The following is a 13,131-nucleotide window of genomic DNA, read 5'->3' as shown; positions in this document are numbered from 1 at the left end:
TAGCCTTCAGTGCTGATGTGGGATCCTAGTAATTGTTAATTATCTTATGGTAGGTCAGTGAGATCACTTTTGTGTGTAGATGATCCGCTAAGAGTCTTTCCTCCAGTGGTGAGGGTTCTTCATGTCTTGTCCCTGGCGGTAGGAGGGATTGGAGTGCATGCTTAATTTGCAAATAGCGAAATCGTTCTCCCTGTGCTAGGCCATAGGTGGCTTGGAGATGAGCAAAGGTGACCATTCCCCCTCTTGCCATAGGTCTCCAACTATGGATATACCTATTAGGTCCCAATTGCGGAAACCCTTGGTATTGCCCAGCATCCCGAGTCTTTGTGTCCCATAGCGGCATCGCTTGTGTCACTACTCCCTCCCAGCCCAATGCTTTCTGCGTCTCAAACCATATGCGTAATGTATGTGACGTTGGACCTGTTATGTTGTGCTTCTTCTTTTTATTGTATAGTGCCCCCATGATCCCTGAAGGGACTAGTAGGTGTCTGTCTAGCCTAAACGCTGGATCCTCTTGGGGGATGTGGAGCCATTGATTAATACTAGATGAATTGGAAGGGTGCACAGCTTTGGTATTTGCTTGTTTGTTAGTTTAGTTTTTAGGTTCTCCGCAGGTGGCGTCAAAAACTCCTCCGACGCCCTTTTAAATCAGTCATACATGTGGTGCCAGTGGATGACTGGAACCATCCCTGAGGGAACACCATATTTTCCTCTATGGACACAAGAGGATTTCCACACAGTTTCATCAAAAATAAAGGTTTCCAATGTTTATTCCTTTTGGTAATTTTCAATGATGATTATTAAACTTTATACATTTTCCACAGATAAGGCATTATCTATTAAACTTCATATCCAATGCATTTCGGGCATTTGTAATGCCCTTCATCGGGGACTGATACTGTCAACAAAAAACAAACATAAAACATATTTACCATTTGGTTCAATAATGTGGTTGTATCATAACGTCATTCTATTATACATTCATTATACGTGGGTGTTATTGCGTTCACCAGCTGTTAACCCTCGTGAAAAAAATTGAAAAACGTATGTAGTTTGAAACTTACATGCCTGTACTTGATCGTGGTTGCTAAATACTGAAAGAAAAAACATGAAGGGTGTGGGAGTTTTAGTTGTCATGCGTTCGCGTTTTAATCCGTTAATATCAGCGCTTCGTTAGTAGTTTCTGTACTAACTTTGTACGCATGGTTAGATGGCCTCGTAGAGGAAAATATGGTGTTCCCTCAGGGATGGTTCCAGTGATCCACTGGCACCACATGTATGGCCATTGATTAATAGCCACAAGCTGGGATGCCCAATAGTATACTTTGATGTCTGGAAGAGCTATTCCTCCATCATACCAGCTTCTAGTTAGTTTGCGTGGGGCTATGCGGGGCGCCTTCCCATCCCATAGTAAGGTCGTCACTTCTGCATTAATCGTGGCGAAGTAGGCAGCGGGGATAAGGAACGGTGTATTCTGTAGCACGTACAAGAACCGTGGGAGTGCCATCATCTTAGAGGGCGGCTCTCCCCAGTAGCGTCAGAGGTAGTGTGCGCCAGTGCTTGACATCGTTTTTGAATCGCGATAGGGGTTGTGTCAAGTTCTGTTCCGTAAACTGTGTGCGGTCATGTGTGATAAATATCCCAAGGTACTTAAACCCGTCCGTGACTATCCGGAGCGTACATCCACGTGGGAGTCGTGGAGGAGGGCCATGCAAGATATAGAGAAGCGACTTCTCCCAATTGATGGTATATCCCGATACGTGCCCATAGGCCGCACAGATGTCTAAGAGTCAGTTAATGGGTCGTGCCGGGGACGTTAAGTATAGTAGTATATCATCCGCTTAAAGCGAGATGCGGTCCTCCCATCCATCGGTCCATTTCAGCCCTCGTATAGTCAGGTCTTGCCTGATCCTTGCCGCCAGTGGCTCAAGTACTATCGCAAATAAAAGTGGCGATAAAGGACAGCCTTGCCGTGTCCCTCTACCTAGTTGGAATTCCGTCGATAAATGACAGTTCACCACTGCCTGGCTTCGTGTACAGTAGTTGGACCCATGCACAGAACTTAGGTCCGAATCCCTTATGCCTAAGCACTGCGAAAAGTTAAGGCCATTCCACTAAGTCAAATGCCACCCGCGCATCCAGGGTGAGTATAGCTGCATCTTCCATAATGGTTGATTTACGTTCCATGACGCCATGCAGCCTTCGGAGATTTAACGCTGTGTTGCGGTGGGGCATAAAGCCGGACTGGTCCGGATGAATCACCGTTGAAAAGTATGGTTGCAGCCTGGTTGCAAGCATCTTGGCTAGTATTTTGGCCTCTGCATTCAGGAGGGAGATAGGTCTATAAGATGTGCACTCATGTGGCGGCTTACCGGGCTTATGTATCGCGACTATGGTGGCGAGTCTCCGGTCTTTAGGCAGAATCCCTCTGTCTAGATTCTCCCTGTACATGGCTAGTAGGTGTGGTACAAGCTGTGGGGCCGGCCGCTTACAAAACTCAATTGGGGTCCCGTTGGGCCCCAACGCCTTCCCGTGTGTAACGCCCTAATGGATTGTGTAAGTTCCTCCAGAGTAATATCTTCATCTAGGGCAGCTATGGTCTCTGCACCTAGCGCAGGCATGCGTATATCCTGTGTATATGCCATGTTCTCGTCTTCCAGTGCAGTGGCAAGGGGTGTATAAATTGTCTAGTGTCGTGCGAGCACTTCAGTGATTTGGTGTGGTGTAGTTACTAGGGCCCCATCGTGGATCTTATCTGAGCTATCCAATTGTGTGCCCTTTCTTTCTTTCTCAACCAGGCCAGTAACTGGCCTGCTTTATCCCCCTGCTCATAAATCGCGTGTTGTGTCTTAGTCAGTCTAGTGGCGGCCTCTTCATGTGCAAATGACTTCTATTCCTGCTGTGCCAAGTGTAGTCTATGTGCGGTCTCCTCAGTAGTGCTTGCTGCCAGGGCCGCTTCTGCCTGTGCGACCTCTAATTCCAGCCTGTCAATGTGTTTCTGGCGCTCTCGCCTATGACCCGTAATTAGGAAGATAGCATGTCCTCTGAGCACTGTCTTGTATGCCTACCATAGGGTAGTAGGAGAGGAGACCGAGTGCTGATTTTCTTCAAAATAGCATTTAGTCACCTTAATGAGGTCTTTACTTATCTTACGGTCCTTGAGATACCCTTTGCGGATCGGGAACAGCCTCTGGTTTTGTGGATCATCTGGTGCATATGTTATTAGGATTGGGGAGTGATCCGATATGCCTCTGGGCAAGTGTCTAACCTCCGCTAAACCTCGTACCCCTGTGGCCAGAGTAAAGATGTAGTTGAGTCTGGATAGGCTATTGTGCACTCCTGAATGGAATGTGAACTGTCTGTCTTCTGGGTGTCTCGTTCTCCATAGATCCAGCAGCCCAAGCTCATCTGCAAATTCCCGCAGTCTGTGAGTGGAGCTACTTGTGGTTCTTGGAGGCTGTCGGTCAATGTCTGCATTCATGGTGGCATTGAAATCTCCCCCCCATTATCAGTTCCCCCTGGGGAAGTGTAAGCAGGAACCTCTGGAGATCTGGGAAGGTGATCTGATGTAACGTAGGCGGTATATATACTGACATGACATTGTACAGCCTACCATCCCACAGGCACGAGAGTGCCACAAATCTACCCTGATCATCATGATGGTACCCGGTTACTATCAAGGGAAAGCGCTTGTTTACAAGAATCCCAACTCCTCTAGAGCCAGAGGTGAAGTCTGAGTGCACTACCATCCGACAGCCCCAGCGGTCTAGAGCTTTGACTGTCGATCCTTGTAGGTGGGTCTCTTGGAGGAGCACTACGGCTGGAGTCTTCCGCTTGAGATATCGTAACACCAACCCACGCTTAATTTTGTCCCCCAACCCATTTACGTTCCATGAAATCACAGTCAGCAGTAGGTTTGCGTTCGTAGGGCTCCGTCCCTGTCACCTTGGTGTGTGTCTGCCATAGGCATCGGTTGTAGTAAAGTTATCTTGAGCTATTTCAGAATTGCAAGCCATGTAATACCTTAGAGCAATTCTTTTTATAATCTTACAACAAAAAACTTGTAACATAACCAGTAACTTCAGTCATTAACTGATCCCGTCCCTTCACCGCCTCCCTGCCTAGCGGAATTGGAACTACCCGCCTCCCCAACTTAGCAAAATGCTTGAACCCCACAACTGTGTACTTGCGTGAGGGGGAGAGTTGCTCCGTGACCCCCGCATCACCCCGATACAGTTGTTCAATCTAGTACATGCATTCCTCACCGTGTCCTCCCCTTCAGGGGTGAAATGTTCACCTATCATCTCATAATTGAGTCCAGTGTTCTTTGCATTTAGTCTACAGGGTCAATGATTTTGTCTCCGCTTTACAGCCTGTCGGCCTTTTAGTGGGTGGGCTCCGGCCCTCTGTAGAAGGGGCATTTCGGTGTATCAGCAGCTCTCAGGACGTCTCTCGTGTCGTAAAGGTACTCCTTTCAGGGCGTCATTCAGCTCCACTCTCGTGTCCTGCGTCAGTGCGCATTACTGGTGATCCTTGCGCCTCCTTGTGTTGAGCAGCTTGCGAGGGTTGTTGTCTTCTTCCGGCATCCCGTCTGTTGTGTCCCTTGGTAGGGCGACAGCCCTCCAGCCAGTCTTGCGCCTCTTCCGACGATGTAAAAAAACAGCTCTTACCTTCTGCTTCGACTCTTAACTTTGCCGGAAAGTGTCAGGTTTACCTCCACGGGATCCAGTTGATGCACTAATGGTTCCACCTCAAAATGTCACCAACACCCTGATGTGAATATACAGGGTGCTCAAGCCATTAGATGAGGGAAAAAATAACAAACTAAAATAAAAAACAAAGGAAGGGAAAAGGAAAGACCCAGCAAGCGAGTGATACCTGTAACGACAAAAGACACCTTCTGTAAATACTACGTTTAAGCAAAATGCTACTCTCATAAAGTCTCACTAAACATGCATCAAGAATACCTGCATATAATAAAAGAAAAGACCCTCGATAATGATCCAATTTAGTCGCTCCAATACTGTCTTTGGATTCCCTATGGAAAACATAAACAAGATGTGAAAAATGACTTCCACCTAATTTGACGCTTCAGACAATGTTGTGATTCTAAACAAACCACCTATAACATTTTTTTTTTTTTTTGAAAGTTTAAAAAACCTTTATTTCACATCACATAGAATACACAGCTGTGAATCCACAACCCGGAGAAACCACCTATAACATACCACATGACAGCACAGAGGGCACGATGTATTTGGGGGTCCGATGAGCCAAAAGAAAGAATGAGTTTTCAGTGGAGAGAAGATGGCGTATGAGGCAACTTATAATACCATTTCAAAATGTAGGGTGTGAAGTGTATTTGCTGTTTCCTTCTCGCCTTAAAGTAGGACGTAATGGGCAGTTCAGAGTTTTTTTCTCTGAAATAGTTGCGCAAGAGTATTTGACCTTTCTTCGAGAAGAGAGAACACATAGGGAACGGAATACGCAATCCAATCGGATTGAAGACATAAGACAAGCAGCTTGCATAACAAAGAAATAAAATTCTAAAAGGGAAAAAAAAAAAGGGGGGACGAGTTCTTTACACCTTGAATAAAGGTTTTAAGAGATGGATCATGGGGGAGTGGCTGAGGGAAAGTCCCCTGGGGGGGGGCTCGGCTGTCACACATAGGTCAGGATTGACCTATTTGCCAGTAAGGGAGGGGGGAGGAGGGGGATGAGGGAGTTGGGGGGGAGTTAGGGGGGGCACAGGACACGGCACGACACATAAGCGAGAGATGTATCTCAGAAGGGGCAACAGCAGAAATGGGAGAATGGGTAGGGAGGCGAAAATCTGAAGGAAGAAAGATAAGAAATAATGATGCTAGAGTGTTTATAAGACGTTGGACAATAATAATGGCTAGGGTGTATACGAGATTAGATGTGGGAAAAGTTATATTATAAGTTAAGTTATGGGTGTTAGGTGTGTAACATGGAATGTATGTGGTTTGAATGATGCTCAAAAAAGATCAAAAATATCAGTGGCCTTAAAACAAATGAATGTGGATTTTGTATGTATCCAAGAAACACATGTTATGGTAACACAAGCATATTTTCTTAGTCATTTAGGATTTCATTTATTAGTAGATTCTAGTCAAGGGGTAAAAAAAAGAGGGGTAGCTATTTTAGCTAGAAATAAAAATACCTTGACTAGGAAGAAAGCACAGGATAAATGGGGAAGATGGGCCATGGTTGAGTGTCTGATAGATGGGGAGTGGACAACGCTTGTAACTGTTTATGGTTCAACGGAGGATGACCCCGAAATTTTTCAATTTTTAGATGTGGAGTTAGCTAACTGGGCACCGAAAATTATTTTGGCAGGTGATCTTAATATAAATGGGGCAGATGGATTAGGATTGGGCTCTTTTGGAAAATATAAAGGTCGGAAAAGGAGAGTTAACCAGGCACTACATAGTTTAGTCTTAAATAATGCTCTCTCAGATGTAAGGGGGAAAAAGAGATTGGATAACAAAGGTTTTACATATTACTCAGCCCCACATCGAACTTGTGCAAGATTGGATTATTTTTTTGTTTCAAGTACTACCATATCGAATTCAAATATAGAAAGGCTGCCACGGATCCTTAGCGATCATAATCCCTTAGTAATTACAATAGCAACAAAAACAAATGCTAGACAATATACAAACTGGACTTTCGAAAGAGGGCTGTTAAAAGAGGATAAATATATCGAACATATGAATAAATGGATTAGCGATTTTTTTTTCATTAATAGGGATAGCGCAGAATTGGGGGTGGTCTGGGACGCCTTTAAAGCAGGGGTACGGGGGGAAACGAAGAGCTTTAATTCTTATAAACGGAAGCAGGAGCAGTTGAGGAATGTAGAGCTATCCGAAAAGGTACTCAAGGCAGAGGAGGATTTAGAAAAATGTGTTTTGATTGGGAGTCAAATGGATAATGCCTTGATAGAACTTGTGAAAGCAAAAGGCGAAGCAGAGAGTGATATAGCTAGTAAGGCAGCGAAAATATACACTACTAAAAGGGAGAAGTGTTATGAACTGAGCGAGTCAGTAGGGAGAATTTTGGCTACCCGGACAAGGCAGCAAGAAGCGGCGGGAACAGTGAGAGAAATTAGGGATACATCAGGTAGGGGGTATACAGATTCGAATGAAATAAGGGAAGTATTTAGGACTTTTTATGAGAAGTTATATGATGACGAATTAGCGGGGGGAAACACTCGGAGAGTTAAAGAGGACATGCAGGAGTATCTCCAAGAGATCCCGGTAGATATATTGGAGGAGGATGACGCAGATGGCCTAGAGGGGGTCTTGCAGACAGAAGAAATTAAGGAGGCAGTATGGAACCTTCCCTCAGGGAAAGCAGCGGGCCCTGACCAAATACCTATAGAGTTTTACAAAGTGTTTTGGGATATTTTGGAAGAAGAGCTAATAAAGATCATGCAGCTGGCACAGTTGGGTGAATCAGCACCCAAATCATGGGGGAGTGCCGAGGTGGTAGTAATATTGAAAAAAGGGAAAAATCCGGAGGAACCAGGATCTTATAGGCCCATCACCTTAATGAATGCAGACGTGAAAGTATTCTCCAAGGCACTAGCATCAAGACTTGCCAGAGTAATTCACAAAATAGTTAGTAGTGCTCAACATGGATTTATACCGGGAAGAGGGACTACTCACCACATACGCAAAGTAATAACTCTATTTGATGTTACAACAGTCACAGGAGACCCGATGGCAGTAATGTTACTTGATGCAGAAAAAGCATTTGATCGGGTCTCCTGGGATTATCTTTGGTATGCATTAGAGAGAACAGGTGTTAAACAGGGATATCTTAAAGCAATACAGACTTTATATTTAAACCCGGTAGCAACTTTACGTGTGAATGCTGGGAACACGGGGCAATTTCAAATAAAAAGGGGTACAAGACAGGGGTGCCCCTGCTCACCGCTTTTGTTTGCTATATATATGGACCCACTAATCCGTAGAATAGAGGCGTCTGAGATGATTACACCTTTAACAACACTCATCGGGCACTGTAAAATCTTAGCCTATGCAGACGATGTCGCTGTAATCACTCCTAATCCTACTGAATCTATAGAGTATGTGGAAATTGAGGCGATGAAATTTGGAAAGATATCGGGTTATAAATTAAATACATCCAAAACACAGATAATTAAAAATTCTTATACTATCTGTACAGATAACCGAGTGACGCAGGCAGGCATATACTTAGGGGTAATTATCTTGGCAGATTTGGACTCTTTAGTAGAGAAGAATACTTCCCCTTTAATTAAGAAAGTGGAGAAAGACCTGGACAGGTGGGACAACTTGCACATGTCAATTGTGGGGCGGATGAATATAATAAAAATGCTGGTTCTCCCAAAATTTTTATATCTATTCAGAGCCATACCTTTGTTATTCGATGTCAAATTATTTAAAACATTAAAGTACATAATCAATAGATTCATTTGGGCAAAGGGGAAAACTAGAAGAGCCCTCAGATTTATGACACTCCCGAGAGAGAGGGGAGGCTGGGGAGTACCAGAATTAAAGCTTTATTTTTGGGCGGCAGCTCTTCAAAATATGATTGGTTTGCTGGGAGGGGCAGAGTCAGAAGGCTGGAGCGAATTTGGAACACTGGCAATTTATGGACTAACCTTGGGAATAGAAGTGGAGAATGTGTTTCTGAAGTTCAGAGGCTAGTTATTACAAAAGGACCAAGTTTAAGACGCTTATAGCAGCATATACAATTTGGAAAAGCTTTATTAAAAGAGCAGGCTTGGGCAAATATAATGTATACACTAGATTTATAGATAATCCAAATCTTCCACAAGAGATTTTCTCGGGTTCCACATTTATTGAGTGAGAAAGTAAGGGAATTAGAAGTATAGGGGATGTAATGGGGGAACAGGGGGTTTTTCAATTTTCAGAATTGCAGGCTAGATTTAAGCTAGACACCAGGCAATTTTTTAAATACTTACAAATTAGGAGCTTCTTCTTGAGCAAAAAGGGAGGTCCATTGGGCTTTAGGCACGATCCGATTATGGAAGTGGTTCAATCAGGGGAAGACTGTACTATCAAGAGGTTTTATGCTGAATTGATAAAATCAAAACAGGATGATTATGAAAAATGGAATGAAAAATGGAAAGACAATCTTAATATTAGCGGGGAAAGCTTTGGTATCTCTTTAGAAAAGGGATATTCTCTGTTATGTTCGGCACCATTGCAGGCGCAACACTATAAAACGTTATATCATTTATATTATACCCCTGCAAAAATAGCACAATGGGGAGGTACTGTGGGTATTAAGTGTTATAGGTGTGGAAGTCTGGAAGCTGATCTAAAACATGTATTTGCAATGTGTCCTCATCTATATTCACTTAAAAAAGATATCGAAGGCTTCATAAACAACATTCTAGGAACTGAAATTGTGCTAACTCCCGGAACAATATTATTAGGAGTGAATGTGGAGGATGAACAACTACCAAGCGGGAGGGAATTTGTATTTGTAGCACTATCAGTTATGAGATTATTTATAGCGTCTGCATGAATCGATCCTATTCCCCCTACTTTTCATAACTGGTTGGCCAAATTAATAACAACATATAATGTGGAGAAAGAGATCTATGCACGGAAAGGGAAAAAGGGAAGGAAGTTGGGTAAGCTAATATGGGGCCCCATTACACGATGGAAAGAGGGTGAAATAGAATAAAAATTAGATGCGAGTAAAACTCGTGTGATTTAGGATAACATATAAGGTATCAAATGCTATTATTGTAATATTGTGAGAGACATAAAAGGTAGACAGCTGATTATGATTTAACTGTATATAAGTGAGGTTATGGAAAATTATAGAATGGAAACCTCTTTTGACTAGATTTATGTTCTCAGAACATGGATTGCTATTTTTGATTATTTTCCAGCTGGGTGTTGCTCTTTTTATTGTTGCTGTTCTTTTTGCTTTTTCTCTCATTGTGATATATTTTGTCTGTAATAATGCCGTGCCCTGTATGTAACAGCAAAAACTTTCAATAAAAAGATTAAAAAAAAAAAAAAGAAAGAATGAGTTTCAAATTATGATCAAACCAGTTCCCAGACGAAGAGCTGAGGATACGGAAGTGTGTAGGAGGCAAGAACCACAACACTCCGCCCCTCAATGCCCCTGTCGGATAATACACTCTCCACAAACAATGAAAACAAACAGCAACGCGTAGTTGCGTCCACCACGGCGTTCTGTTCTTTTACAGAACACCAGTCCCAAGGTAATTACACGGTAACGCGTAGTTAACTTCACTACCGCGTTCCGCTACTGAGTTCAGGGTTTATTTAGATATAGAACATAGCCAAGGAATCACGGTAACACGTGGTTTCGACCACCACTGCGCTCCGTGACTGAGTTCAGGGTTGAATTAGTTATAGAACATTGCCAGGGAATCACGGTAACGCGTGGTTTCGACCACCACCGCGCTCCGCGACTGCGAATGCTGCCACCAACTTATTTACTACTCAAGCGGCAGTTCTCAGAATGATACTATCCTCGTATCATTGTACAAATCAAAACCCCGGAAACATGCCACCGCAAGCCGTGGTCGAAAGTGTTTCCAGTAAACAGAGTAAAGGAATCGGGAGAACAAGTCTTACCGCTGCCGGGGAAAATCAGCGCAACAAACAAGGAACTCCCCTGACGAGAGGATCCTACCTCGGAATCATAGATAACACAAAGTGCTCCGTGTCTAGAAAACAGGATCTGGCGTGCAGAGTGTCTGCTCTCACGCCGGGGACGAAGTCAGGAATAACACGCACCCGGAAGCGTGTCTCCTCCTCTGAAGTACTTCCTGAGGAGATTCAGGAAGGATCATGGGAAACGTAGTTTCATGGCTAGGCAGGCTCAACACGGCGGAATCTGACAGAAAGAGCATTGCATATTTTAGTTCTCTACTGCGAAGCTCTTGACTTCTGTAAAATGTCACCGTTGTTTAGTGGCTGCAGCTGTGTGGTCCGGATATAGTCACCTCACAGTTATCAATACGCAGGGGGGGACCGACCCGAGCTGCTGTAAAATCGCGTCTCGATCTCTGTTGTTGAATATGCGCGCCAGGATAGGCCATGGGGGGGCTCCCGGCTTGGGTCGTCTGCCCGGCACTCGGTGGGCTCTTTCCACCGAGAAGAATTTTGAAAGTCCCCGTGGTTGCAATTGGGATTGGATCATTTCTTCCACAACGAGATCCAGAGCCGGCCCTTTGACACTTTCTGGTACACCTACCAGGCGGACGTTATTTCGCCGCGATCGCTCTTCTTGATCGTCTAGCTTCTCCGCCAACTGCCTGGTTGTAGCTTCTAGTTGTCATACCTGCTGCTGCAGGGTGGCCGTGTCTGCTGATAGGGTTGTCGTAGTGGCTTCGACCTCCGCCACTCTCGTGCTCATTTTGGAGATGTTGGCCCAAAGTAACATTATGTCACAGAATATGGTGCCAATAGAGTTTTGCATAAGTTGTAGTGCAGCCATCATATCATGTAGGGTGATCTCCTTCGGTTGCTCCGTCGGCTGACTGTTTGTGGCAGTTGATGTCGCCTCCTGCGCTTCTTTTTGTTCCCTGGCGGTGGCGTATTTATCTATACGGTTGCTCTGTACCGTCCTCGGCCCCCTACCGGTCATAGTGTTCCTGATGTGGTGCGGGCCAAGCTCGCCCGAGCGGTGTATTTAAACAGCAGTTTGAAGGGGGGGGGGGCAGCACAGGCCATTCACTGTCCTTATTGAATCAGTGCTGGGGGTGTGTGCTAGTTAGCTTTTGTCCTTTGGGCCCGTTGCGATGGTGCTTCTTCTCTTTCTGTCGGGCAGCTCATAGGGGCCCAAGGGGGGCTGTTAGTGTAAGCCCGTTGGTGTCTGGCTTATACTATGTGTACTATGGCTGTGAGCCCAGTAGCTTCCTCATTGGGCAATTGTCACTTTTCCTGTGTATTTATGGCTGGCCGCCTCCCCAGTGTGTGCCCCCTTCTCCAAGGGTGATATCTTTGCTGCCCAGCATACCCTGTACCTCTTGTCCCCATAAGTCTGTTGATGCCTGCACTCGGCGTCCAGGCCTCGCGTCCCGACCAGTCTATTCCAGCAATGGATGCCGGAGGCCCGCGCTTTCCCTTCCCTGAGACGTTATTTCTCATTTGCCTCGTCACTCACGGTGGCCCCAGCCTCACCCACACTCCGTTGGCTGTTTGATCGACGCCAGGATGTGTCCTCGCTGCGGGGTGTATGCGGCCAAATCTCGTCCGAGGCCAGGAGCGTCATCCGCCGCCCGCGCCTAGCCCTCTGGCGGATGCCGCAATCACTGGGGGTCCCGGCTTCTCTGCAGGATCTAGGCCATTGCTCCACCCCTCGACCGCCGAGGTCACCGGGTGCACGTTTCTCGCCCAAACTTTCACAGCAGTCGCTGGAGGTCTTGTGGTGCTTCCGCTGCTAGTTTCCACAGCGCGAAATTCAGGATTAATGGCAGGATTACCGGAGCTGTCGCTGCGATCTCTGGAGCTCTCTTAGGCTGTGGCCATTTTCGCCGGTCGCTAGCCACGCCCCCCATGAATGTGTTTTTAAGCAAATATAATCAGGCATTTTCCACCTATCGACAGTGCACATTGCTTCAATCCAGTGTCAGAAATGTTGTTCTCCAGTTTTTGCTGGATAGTGGTAAAAATAAATCCTTTCTGAGTGACATGGTAGTGGCAATGTGGCGTTCCACTAATAGCAGAACAGGTAAAAAAATAACAATGGGATCCAAAGTCACCAGGTATTGTCAAATTGTTTGCAGCGCTATCTCATGTCCCCAAAGACCACTTTTTCAGGAGAGGATCCCTCATCAGAGGAACATGGTTCTGACACTCCTTCATTTCCACCATTCACTGTGCAATCTATAAGTATAGCTGATTTAGGCTGACTCTCATTAACTATGACCAGCCTACATCACAGGCTATGTGACTACCTCCATGGCACACCTTTTGCCTTCAGATATGTTGGGATTTGTGATCCGTCCCCTGCCTGGGGATGCACCGGTTAATAGGCTGTTCTGCCATACTTTGGTCCCCTATTACATGAGTGGGCCTACTAGCGCGCCTTATTTGTTCTGCACGA

The 13,131-nt window shown here is 45.3% G+C and overlaps 1 protein-coding gene across 7 annotated transcripts in view; it reads left to right on the top strand.

Annotated features, from left to right (window-relative positions):
• Nucleotides 1-13,131, top strand: part of AFF1 (ALF transcription elongation factor 1) — a 1,572,806-nt gene that overhangs the window by 1,468,015 nt on the left and 91,660 nt on the right. The window lies entirely within an intron of this gene.

The sequence above is a fragment of the Lissotriton helveticus genome, chromosome 2_1 (assembly GCF_964261635.1).
Source record: "Lissotriton helveticus chromosome 2_1, aLisHel1.1, whole genome shotgun sequence".
Lineage (NCBI taxonomy): Eukaryota > Metazoa > Chordata > Amphibia > Caudata > Salamandridae > Lissotriton > Lissotriton helveticus.
The sequence above is the reverse complement of the archived record's forward strand: the minus strand, read 5'-3'. Positions and strand labels throughout refer to the sequence as shown.